At 32.4% G+C, this 12,769-nt stretch overlaps 1 long non-coding RNA gene across 1 annotated transcript in view; it reads left to right on the forward strand.

Annotated features, from left to right (window-relative positions):
• The first annotated feature begins 4,006 nt into the window (after positions 1-4,006).
• Positions 4,007-12,769, forward strand: part of LOC126979867 (uncharacterized) — a 61,940-nt gene continuing 53,177 nt past the window's right edge. The window contains exons 1-2 of the long non-coding RNA XR_007732906.1: positions 4,007-4,103; positions 7,130-7,212. This is a non-coding gene — a long non-coding RNA (uncharacterized LOC126979867). The remainder of the gene's footprint in view (positions 4,104-7,129; positions 7,213-12,769) is intronic.

A 12,769-nucleotide genomic window follows, 5' to 3' on the forward strand; every position in this document is an offset into this window, starting at 1 on the left:
TAATTCTTGACGTTATGAAATATTATTGACAAATTCATAAAGAACAGTATTTTATTTAATATGCACAGAACAATGTCTGTTGGGTTAGCTAGTGATTAAATATCTAAGTTAAATTAAAGGAGCACTTACCTGTAATACTCCATCCTTTTTAAGTTTGTATATGCTGTTATTTGGTCAGTCTTTCACTGAACGCTTTGTAATTGCGTGGCTTTGTATTCAAAGCGCGTTAGCTACGTTCATCTGCGTGGAAATCTGACATGTCTTTGAGCACAATTTTTCTAATGGTATTTGCTTTTTATATTTGCGCCTACGCACTAAACCTCTTTGACGAAAATTTCTTAACGTTGTTGTAATATATTAAGCGACACATTATTTTGACATGCTGCTTTTGTCTGGGTGATAATTTGAGCACAGTTTTAAGGATTCTAATTGTTTTTGCGTCTTATATTAGCGCCTACGCACCAAAAGTTTTTGACTATGTTTTCATAAAAAAAAGATCTACATAATTTAATATATTTCATTCAGTCATTAATAGAGCACGGCAATACTTCAAGCCGGTCCACATTCTAGCGCTTTACAAAGCGCAGGTCCGGCCACACATATAGTATTATTGTCATCTCTGGTCTGGCGCACCCCAGTATCAGGTCGATCTATTTGACCGAGTGCAACGCAGAGCAGTTCGAATTGTCGTGGACTCAGTGCTCTGTGGCTGGATCACTTGGCGTTGCGTAGAGACGTCGCTTCATTGTGTCTCTTCTACCGCATTTATCACGGGGATTGTTCCGAAGAGGTGTTTCATCTGATTCCTGCCGCCAAATTCCACCTTTGCACGACACGCCACAAGTTAGGATAACAGCCCCACCATCCAAGTCATGGATGTTTAAATGTATTTATGTATGTTGATATGTATGTTTATATGAATTTATGTATGTTTAAGTAAGTATATAGTATTAAATATATCGTTATCTTGTAACCCATACCACAGGCTATATATGCTTAACTTGGGGCAAGATAATTTGAGTAAAAAGTGTGTCAATATTTATTATTATTATTATTATTATTATTATTATTATTATTATTATTATTATTATTATTATTATTATTATTATTATTATTATTATTATTATTATTATTATTATTATTATTATTATTATTATTATTATTATTATTATTATTATTATTATTATTATTATTATTATTATTATTATTATTATTATTATTATTATTATTATTATTATTATTATTATTATTATTATTATTATTATTATTATTATTATTATTATTATTATTATTATTATTATTATTATTATTATTATTATTATTATTATTATTATTATTATTATTATTATTATTATTATTATTATTATTATTATTATTATTATTATTATTATTATTATTATTATTATTATTATTATTATTATTATTATTATTATTATTATTATTATTATTATTATTATTATTATTATTATTATTATTATTATTATTATTATTATTATTATTATTATTATTATTATTATTATTATTATTATTATTATTATTATTATTATTATTATTATTATTATTATTATTATTATTATTATTATTATTATTATTATTATTATTATTATTATTATTATTATTATTATTATTATTATTATTATTATTATTATTATTATTATTATTATTATTATTATTATTATTATTATTATTATTATTATTATTATTATTATTATTATTATTATTATTATTATTATTATTATTATTATTATTATTATTATTATTATTATTATTATTATTATTATTATTATTATTATTATTATTATTATTATTATTATTATTATTATTATTATTATTATTATTATTATTATTATTATTATTATTATTATTATTATTATTATTATTATTATTATTATTATTATTATTATTATTATTATTATTATTATTATTATTATTATTATTATTATTATTATTATTATTATTATTATTATTATTATTATTATTATTATTATTATTATTATTATTGTTATTATTGTTATTATTGTTATTATTGTTATTATTGTTATTATTGTTATTATTGTTATTATTGTTATTATTGTTATTATTGTTATTATTGTTATTATTGTTATTATTGTTATTATTGTTATTATTGTTATTATTATTATTATTATTATTATTATTATTATTATTATTATTATTATTATTATTATTATTATTATTATTATTATTATTATTATTATTATTATTATTATTATATATATATATATATATATATATATATATATATATGTACATATTTCAATAGTTAATATTAAATATAACTTAGACCTTTTTTTTTGCGTCGACTCACTTCCGCTGCAGACGACTTAGGGCGTTACTCTGCCGGTTACTGTTCGAATATTAGTAATTGTGTCATTATTCGTAAATTATTCTTACCAGCTTAGATGTCGTTTCTTTTAAACTTTTCTCACATTTTTTTACAGTAATTATTTTGATGTTAGCTTTTGTTTTTGATTTTAGAAGGTTGGTATTAAAATTTGTTACAAAAAAACACCTTTTGATCTTATTTCGAGTCTACGTGGCAATCAGACTTGCCTTTAGTTATATTTTTATAAAATCCATTTGTTTTTGCTTTTTATGTTTATACTATAACTGTTTGATGATGCTGCTTTCGCCTGCGTGAAAATCTGACTTGTATTTTGTCACCGTGGTGCAGCTCAGAATTTATGTTTATGAAGAATCCTGAAAGACATTGGAATCTAACGTACAGTAAGGGATGCTTCCTGTTACCAATTATCATAAAAATATACAGTACGAATATTATTATTTACCAGTAGGAGGCTCCTTTGCACAGGATGGCGGCTAGATTATGGGTACCACAACCACGCCTATTTCTGCCATGAAGCAGTAATCTGTAAGCATTACTGTGTTTCGGTCTGAAGCGCGCTGTAGCTAGTAAAAATATTGGGCAAATAAGACTTAATATCTTATGTCTCAAGGTGACGAGTACGCAGTTGTAGTGCCGCTCAGAATTTGTGTTTCAATTCAGTCTTTCAAGTTTCAAGAATCCTGAGCAGCACTGCACTGTAATGCACAGGGCGTATCAATTACCATCTGCTAAACGTCCTGCTCGTCTCGTCCATTATTGCCATAAATACATATTTACTGTAGCATACTTATTTAGAAAGTAGAGTTACCTGATTTGATTTCTATATCTCGGGACATAATAATCTCGATTCGTATCACAGATTTTCTGCTAACAATTTTCCACTGATAGAATTTAAGATAAGAATATCGAAGAATATCAGTAATACGGCTTGCTAATAAATAATATAAGAATATAAATAAGAATATTATATTTCCATAGGATATTAGTTTGCTTTTCTAATAATAGTGTTACCTAGTTTTAACAAAAAAAATATATTTATATTAGTAATAAGTGAAATAAAAACAATCTTCTCATTTAATTGAGGTACATGACGAAAGCCATCTTAACCTTAAGCTATTTCTTATCAAAGTTTTATTTATAACAGGCCAAATTAAAATCTCCGAGACAACATGCTAGGGTAAGGGTAAATACAATTATTTTTTAACACATAAAGCTAAGTGACGATCCAAAAGTGCTTCGTTTATGCCTATTTGAAGAAAGTATAATTTGATTTTGAAATTAACTTTGACTTTGAATTAAAACCCACTGAAGCATTTACCACATAATTTTAAATTTCCTATTGGTGGAAGCGCCGCAATTATCCATGCTCTATTCTTGTAATTTTGTTATGGCAAATTATAGTGCAGACGATTTCTGAAGAAAGAAAAAAAACATGGAGAAATACCATAGACAACAGACGTATTATCATCTGAGAGGCGAATCTAATGACAGTCGCATACACCGCAAAACCAAATTGTCACCGAGTCGTACGCATAATATACTCTTAATATAATATTAAATTGAGACGTCATCAGTGATCAACGACCTAATCGCCTCGCATTTAGTTCTCGGTGTAACGCATCGCATAAAACCTTTTCTTAAACACGCGGAGAGGAAGTTACACGCACCTTAGCACCAGGAGTTCCAAGAGGATTAGCGGGGGCCCCCAGCTGCAGACCATCGCGCCTCAGAATCTCAGGTACGACGGCCAATTACTTAGCCATAACTGATTTTGCAATTTTATTTATAGAATATTATGTTTTCCTACGCACACGCAACTACAATTGGTATGTAAATACAATTAATATTGTTACTCTAATAATATCCGCAATGTTCCCCCAAATGAATCCCATCCATCCTCACGCTAAAATAGGCATAATGAAATTCAACTCACGTTTGTGACATTTAGAAAAACGCGTTGGTTATTGTCCTCGACGCAGAGAGACGTGTCCGAGTAAATAACGATCCAGTTTCACAACAATTTACAAAAAACTTGTCACTCAAGAATGAACTGAGAGACTTTGGCTTCATCCCTACTTCCCTACTAATACTGTAAATGTGAATGTAAGTTTGTGTGTTATGCTTTTACGCCTGAGCTACTGAACCATTTTTGATGATATTTACAATTTAATTGTGTAATTTATCCCAAAAGTGAGTGTTATCACTTAAAAACAAATTGTTTAGTTGATTTGTGTTGAACACGATACGATTATAATTGAACTTTGATTCCTTACTGACTGTGTTCTAACTCACGATGAGTGCTCAGGGGAGTTTCTCCTGTTGATACCAGCAGCCTAATACATTCTTTAACCGTTTGTTTCAACGACTCAAGGACCTTCAAGATAATCTGACTTCTAGTATTGCAGCTGTCCATGGGCGGTTGCTTAATCACTTCCTATATTATAACACTGGAAATAAGGGATTGCTTGTAACTAATTCTAGTAGGCTTCGTAAGATACATAATAGCTTTAAGGGTAAATGTATTCACTTTTATAATAAAGTCCCAGCCACTGTTCAGGCATTATCTATAAATAAATTTAAATGTTTTATAAAAAAATGGCTCTGTCGTAAACCCTATTACTCCACAGCTGAATATCTAAATTATCGAACAGCCTGGGACTGTGATTATTTTATAGCGACACAAATGACTGTCAAATATTGTATATTTTTATTGAAAAGAGCACAAAAAGCGAATGCTGGGAGAGTTTCTTGCGCCTCTCCTTCTCTCTCAGAGCGCCATTTGTTTTCGAAGCGATAGTAGTATCTAGTATATTAGAAATGACATCAATAAGAATTCTAAAGGAATAAATTTTAAGAAAATAAATGCCTTTTATGCCTTTATTAGATCGTTAGTGATCTTCTCTCCATCCAACCTGGCGAGACGCCCCGTGCTTATATTTTTGGCATACCAGTGGGAGGCATCTTCGCACAGGATGCTGGATTGATTTTGAAATTAATGGGAAAATGAGACTTAACATCTTATGTCGCAAGGTGACGAGCGCAATTGTAGTGCCGCTGAGAATTTTTCGGTTTTTCGAGAATTCTGAGCGGCGCTGCATTGTAATGGGCAGTTACCATCAGCTGAAAGTCCTGCTCGTCTCGACCCTTACTGTCAGTAATTATTAAAATAAACAGCCCCCGCCCGACTGCGTTGGAAAATTGCTTCACTTTGTGTCCTCTACTGCATTTATCATGTGGAGTTCCGAGGAGCTGTTTCAACTGATTCCTGCTGCCGAATTCCACCTTCGCACGACACGCCACAAGTTAGGATATCATCCCCACCATCTGAATGTGTGGCGGTCCTCCACAGTGCGGTTTTCAAGGAGCTTTCTTCCACGTTCTACAAAGCTGTGGAATGAACTTCCTTATGCGATGTTTCCGGTACGATACGACATGCGTACCTTCAAAATAAGCGCGTACACCTTCCTTAAAGGCCGGCAGCGCTCCTGTGGTGTTGCAAGAAAATGTGGGCGGCAGTGATCACTTACGTACGCGTACGCTCGTTTATCCTCCTTTTCCATAAAAAAAAAGCTTACGAGCTACCAGCTCAGCGGTGGTTTTTAGTTGGTAGGGGGATTCGGAACGATTTTTACCCTCTTAACCTTTTACCATGACCTTTTTGTTCATGATGGCGAGCCCGACATATGTTTCAGGATCTAAGTTTGTAAATGTATTTTTAATACAGTTGCTCAAAAAGTGGCGTATTGCAGGGACTTATAGCGTTCGGGATGTGGGCTATAACATACTCGAGCTTTTTCTTTACCTTTTCCGAACTCGTGCGTCCTCTTTCACAACTGTCAAAATAACGTCTATTAAAAAGAAAAAAACCAACCACAAAGTTTTTACAAAAAAAAAAATATCTTAGAAGTTTCTATGATTCATGCAAATATTTCTGAAAAGAAGCTACAAATTTGTTTAAATATCAGATTTAATGATTTGATTCAATGAATTAGGTTAGGTTTCATTTCATTTCATTAAATTTCATTTTCATTTCATATCAATAAAAAAAAATCTACTAAAGACTTGGCTGAATAGTTAATTTTGCCTACCCAGGGGTGAAGAAAACAAAAAAATCTTTGCTTATATTCTTTTACGAGTTTAGTTGTTTGTTGTACAAAATGAGTAACTTCGACGATATTTTATCTGAAATATTACCACCGGAACTCAGTATAATTGCACTAAATGCTCCGGAGAACATTTTATCGGAAAAGTCAAAAACTTGCTACATATCTACATACGATGAATATATTGCGTGGAGAGAAGAGAAACAGCAAATAGTTTTTCAGAAAATGTTATGTTCGCATTCTTCTCCGAACTCTCAGCAAAATTAAAACCTTCTACGGTATGGTCGAGGTTTTCGATGACAAAAAGTATGCTGAAAATAAGGAACAACGTGGATATAAGTGAATACTACACGTCCACACTTTAAAGATTTAATTTATACCAACTGTACGGTACTCGTTGATTTTATTAGGAATGAGGGTAGTTGTACGTGCTCCACTATCTAATGAAATAAGTCGCACTTGGGTTGACAAGCGTGGAGAGGCTTTTGAGCTTTGCTCGGGCGTAGTCACTGACACTACATCTGTAAACCGTATTTACCTCGAGGTATCTCCTGTGGTCATCAAGTCTACCACAAGCTGCGTGACTCTCCACCAGTATTGACGTTCGATGTAGTATCATTCGTACTCATTCATGCAAATTTTGCATGCTTGCGATCGCCAGAGTAACGTTCACCTTGGAATACCAGAGTCGACCGTTGGAGCTGCTGCGTCGCCGCCACCTGAGTGACGTGGGAGTGTTCAAAGGTTAGTGGAGTGCATTTTACTTCTCTCTCTACCTCATGATTCTTGGTTGATTGCAAGTGACTACATAAATACATCCATTAAACGAGCCAAACCAGTGACCCTATGATCTTTTATCCTACATGAAACATAAAGTCCCTAACACCAACCAACTCGATATATGTTTAGACCAACTAATGTTGATATTATGATTGGTTGATCGAAAGCAGATTTGAAAACGAATTCGTAATACCGTTAAAATTTTCCAAGCCAATGTTTGTTACAGCAGTCAATTATGTGGACGAAGCAATTTTGTCGTGCAATTGACTGAAAGAACCCTTCGGAAAGGTCAATACAACTCTCAATAAATGCAATTTGGATAACCCGCAAATTTGAATTGTACATAATCCGCTTTAATATTTTGGTTTTCATGAATATTGCGATATAATTAAAATAAGTAATTAAAAAACAAGAATATAATATGATAATTAAGTGAGATGGAATTTTTAAAGTAATTAAAGTAATTATAATTTCGATGAAGAGAAAACATCTCTGTCTGATAAGAAGCAAAAGACAAAGAATGAGGGAAGAAAGTAATATATTTTGCTCTTAATAGATTCATGTTTGTATCTCAATTACCAGTCAAGCTGTGAGCAAGTCACTTGTTATGGTGCCAAGTATTCGAAAGGTTATCCAGTGTTTAATACAAAATTCACTATAAGAAAGGCAAAAGGTTAATGTGATGGAAAGTGGTCAGGCAAGCACCCATGGACATCTACAATACCAGAGGTACTGCCCTCCTTTGGGGAGTATTCTCTAAGGGTTACCTTAGGTATATCATTATTCAGACCTTTGCGGTACGATTTATTTATTTATTTACTTTATTGGAGACAAAAACAGAAACAAAAGATTAAATACATATACAAATTATAACTAACTAAAATAATTACAATTATTCCCTTGGAACGTCTCACTGAGAACATAGATGTTAAAGATAAAAGCAACATCTGCTTAGGTGCAAGCGGGCACGTACAATTTACAATACAAGTTAATCGTAGAAAAGGTAAGTAAAACTTGGTAAAAGTAAGCTATATAATTGTAAAACTAGAATGTAGAAAACAGAAATAATAAGATTTTAGTTTGATTAGAACTGAATTTTTTTTTAAGATTAGTTTTATAGGTAAAAAGGGAGCACGAAAACATATCAATGTTATTCAACGTGAGATTATGTAGTGTACATATTCTGTGAAGTGGCGCACGTTTACCAATATTAGCCCTAGTTTTAGAGAGGTGAAATAAGTTTTGTGATCTAGTGGCTATAGATGGTACACGGAAATTAATCTCAGACAACAATTGGGATGACTTTATCTCGCTATTACAAATTTTATACAGCGTCACTGCGTCAATTAACCGTCTACGGTTACTCAAGGATAGGGTATTATGTTTAACTAACAGTTCATTGTACGAGCAGCGGGGTATACGCATGCGATTATACCCCGAAATAAGTTTTTTTTAGTGAAAATAAGGGACGAGACGAGCAGGACTTTCAACTGATGGTAATTGATACGCCCTGCCCATAACAATGCAATGCCGCTCAAGATTATTAAAAACCCAAAAATTCTGAGCGGCACTACAATCGCGCTCGTCACCTTGAGACATAAGATGTCAAGTCTCATTTGCCCAGTGATTTCACTGGCTTCGGCACCCTTCAAACCGCAACACAGTAATGCTTACACATTAGTCCTTCACGGCAGAAATAGACACCGTTGTGGTACCCATAATCTAGCTGGCATCCGGAGCAATGGAGTCTCCTGGTAAATATATGTAGTCCATTAGTTTATTTCTACCGTCAAAATTTAACAACAAATTTAAGCATTGAGTCCAATTCAAAGTTGTAAAATTCATACTTTCCGGCATAAATAATAAACTGACATAGCCTTAATTCAATTATCTGTTTCGCTGAAAAAACTTCTTCAGAAATTACTGAAATGGAAAATCTGACATTAATTTGATACAATCACGTCGAGTATTTTCACCAACGTTAGCGGATTTCACCGTATTGCTACCCAGTTTCATCTCAATTTTTATTATACGGTATTAATTTTTTTTTTATGGAATAGGAGAACAAACGAGCGTACGGGTCACCTGGTGTTAAGTGATCACCGCCGCCCACATTATCTTGTAACAACAGTGGAATCACAAGACCGTAGCCGGTCTTTAAGGAAGGTGTACGCGCTTTTTTTTGAAGGTATGTCGTATCGTCCCGGAAACACCGCACAAAGATCGCTCATTCCACAGCTTTGTACTACGAAGGAGAAAGCACCTAGAAAACCGCACTGTGGACGACCGCCACTCATCCAGATAGTGGGGATGATATCCTAACTTGTGGCGTGTCGTGCGAAGGTGGAATTCGGCGGCAGAAATCAGGTTAAACAGCTCTTCGGAACACTCCCCGTGATAAATGCGGTAGAAGACACACAATGAAGCGACGTCTCTACGCAATGCCAAGTGATCCAGCCGTTCACAGAACAATACTGCTCCATTCCTAATAATATGATGTTTATGTTCACTGTGGATCCATATTTGATATCCAAACTCGGGGTACAGAACCCGGTGTCTCGGAAGTTTGGCATTTATCTCAATGTTCATTTAGTATTTTCTTTTACTAACGCGAGTGTTGCCACATATTTTAAATAAAACACTTTTTAAAAGATTAATACGCGTGTAATTGTAACTGAGTTTTACTATTAGATTTTGAGTTGAGGTGAGTTAAATTATTATTATTTTAGTTAACCCGATGTTTCGAGACCTTTCCACATCATGTTCAATCTAATTCAATCATGTTCCATTTTACCAGTGGATACATTTTGCACAGGATGCCATCTAGATTATGGGTACCACCTCGGCGCCTATTTCTGCCGTGAAACAATAATGTCTAACATTATTGTGTTTCAGTCTGAAGGGCGCGCTAGTTAGTGAAATTACTGGTCTATTGAGACTTAGCATCTTATGTTTTAAGGTGAAGAGCGGAATTGTAGTGCCGCTCAACGCTCAAAAGCTCAACTAAATCTGCTTTTGTACCTTTATCTCGTAGATAAGTAGATTTCTTTATTTTTAATTTTCTAAATTGTCTGCATCTCTTATATAATCTGGTGCTACAGGTTTTCTTTGAGTGACGATTCTTACTACCTACCATGTGATCACTTGCCGTATTCAGATATTTACATTCTCAATAGTAGTTAAATCATTTCTTGAACTTCAAAATCTACCATCCACGCCATCATTTTTGCCTCAGACCTGACAAGTACCTTCGGGTGCAAGAAATTCAGCAGACTTAGATTCAAACACTTTGTTATTTTTAAAGTGATATCCGTTACTTCTGGGGATACTTATACAAATTAGATTTGTACCCATAATTTCTCGACTCGAACCCACCACCCCTCGGGTTCCGTCCCATCGTCCTTATCTACTTAGCCTACGGTTCGTTACTCTTGGCATGTCTTGTTCAACTCTCAGGTTGTGGCTCCATCTACAAGATCTATTTTACGATTGATATCCTGCTCAACCCCAATAATTGCATATTAGGAAATTGCGGATCCAATCTGTGGTATCATTACAAAAGTAATTTATGTTATGGTATGAACATTCAGAATATTATAGAGAATATATTGAGTTTGCAACAGTTAATATGTTTATTAATAAAAAAATATCTTCATTATTTAGGACCTAGGTTATAAAAAGCGCGAAAAGCCCTCTTCTACAGCTCAAATATGGTATTAATAATGCACTGCACTACCCCATAAAAATATACCATAGCACATAATACTATGAAAATTACAAGTAAAGAAGTCGCGCCGAATCTATATCAGTAAATTGTCTAATTTTTTTAACCGCATATGCTACAGAACTAAGTCTGTCTATTAGCCAATCCTTCATAACATGAATTAAAGGCAGAAAACATATTGAACTAATTTCGTCTGTCTGTCGATTTGTTCCAGTTAATCTCAGAAACGGATTAGGCAAATTTGTATCTTTGGTTACTTTTATATATGAAATATTCCATGTAAAAAATAACCCACGAAATTGTGTCCGTTATACAATTCAATGGTCAGATTGTCTGTGAACTTTACGTGAGTTGAAATTTAGGACATTCGCTTGAAGAAATAAAACAGCGCTTTAAGCAATTGTACATCAAAGCCGTATAAAATCCAATTGAGATAGAGATCCTCTGACATGGTTCTAAAACACTTAGATAAAAACTTATATGTTCCATAAAAGAGTTTAACATTTCAATTGAATTCAACAATTTTTATGTCATTATTAATATTGTGTAAGTAATTTGTAAAAGAGCATTTTCAACGTAAAATTAACTCATGTCTGTAACGAAAATTAAACGCTTTATATTATCATCTCTTCTCTATCTATATATATAAAAATGAATTGCTGTTCGTTAGTCTCGCTAAAACTCTAGAACGGCTGGACCGATTTGGCTAATTTTGATCTTGAATTATTTGTGGAAGTCCAGAGAAGGTTTAATAGGTGAATAAATATAAAAATGCTCGGAATTTAATGAAAACAATAATTTTGTTTTTTCTTTGATGTGTCCCCCGTCGTTCAAAGAACAATTGAAAGAATAGTTTAAAATGAATAACAAATTAGAATTTTTATATCTTTCTATCTCTCTCAAGAGGTAAAAATATAAACTTAATTTTAAGTAGAATCGAACGAAATTTAGTGCGGTGTTGTATTTTACGATGTAAAAGTGATAGTGAACAAACACTTGTGTTATATTATGGTACCTATATAATATATAGGATATTATCTGTCTCATGTTGGCCACGCCAAACCGATGATGTCTAGTTACTATACTTGGTTTATGACACTTCCAATATCTGTTTTGTATAGTTATATTTTTTATGAGGGAATTTATTGACGCACTGTTTGGCAGTTCTGTTGTAAAACAATTTCGTTCAAATACCAGGGAGTATATTTTACAAAATAATTCTTAATGTTATGAAATATTATTGCCAAATTCATAAAAAAAAATATTCATTATGTACAGAGCAACGTCTGTCGGGTCAGCTAGTATGTTAATATAAGATCTCATTACTTCTGCCAGAACATCTGCTATAAATTAACAAGGAATATAGAGAGTGGTAACTTTATCTTGTCGATTATTATTTATTTATTTGTATAAAGAAACTTACAGCTATTTATATTACATAAAGGTATGATAATCTATAAATATTACACTAGCCAAAATAGTTCCTAACGATGCTTATTACATAGTGAAGTTTTACGACTTATTAAAAATAATTACAAAAAAAAAAAAAAACGAAAGTTTAAAGAGCCAATAAATTCACTGATACAAATATAACCTTTAGATACCAATTTTTTTAACAAAAGATACAAAATCGTACTTATTACATCGAAATATGTCTATGTGGTTATAACAGTCATTGTGTGTTCTGCAAGCTCTGATAAGAAATCTATTCTTACAATAATTAGTCCTAAAGAATAGCACTAAACATATTTGATCGGTGGATCGATGACCTATTATTGGACATTTGAAGCAAATACG

This window comes from Leptidea sinapis, chromosome 4 (genome assembly GCF_905404315.1).
Source record: "Leptidea sinapis chromosome 4, ilLepSina1.1, whole genome shotgun sequence".
NCBI classification, from domain to species: domain Eukaryota; kingdom Metazoa; phylum Arthropoda; class Insecta; order Lepidoptera; family Pieridae; genus Leptidea; species Leptidea sinapis.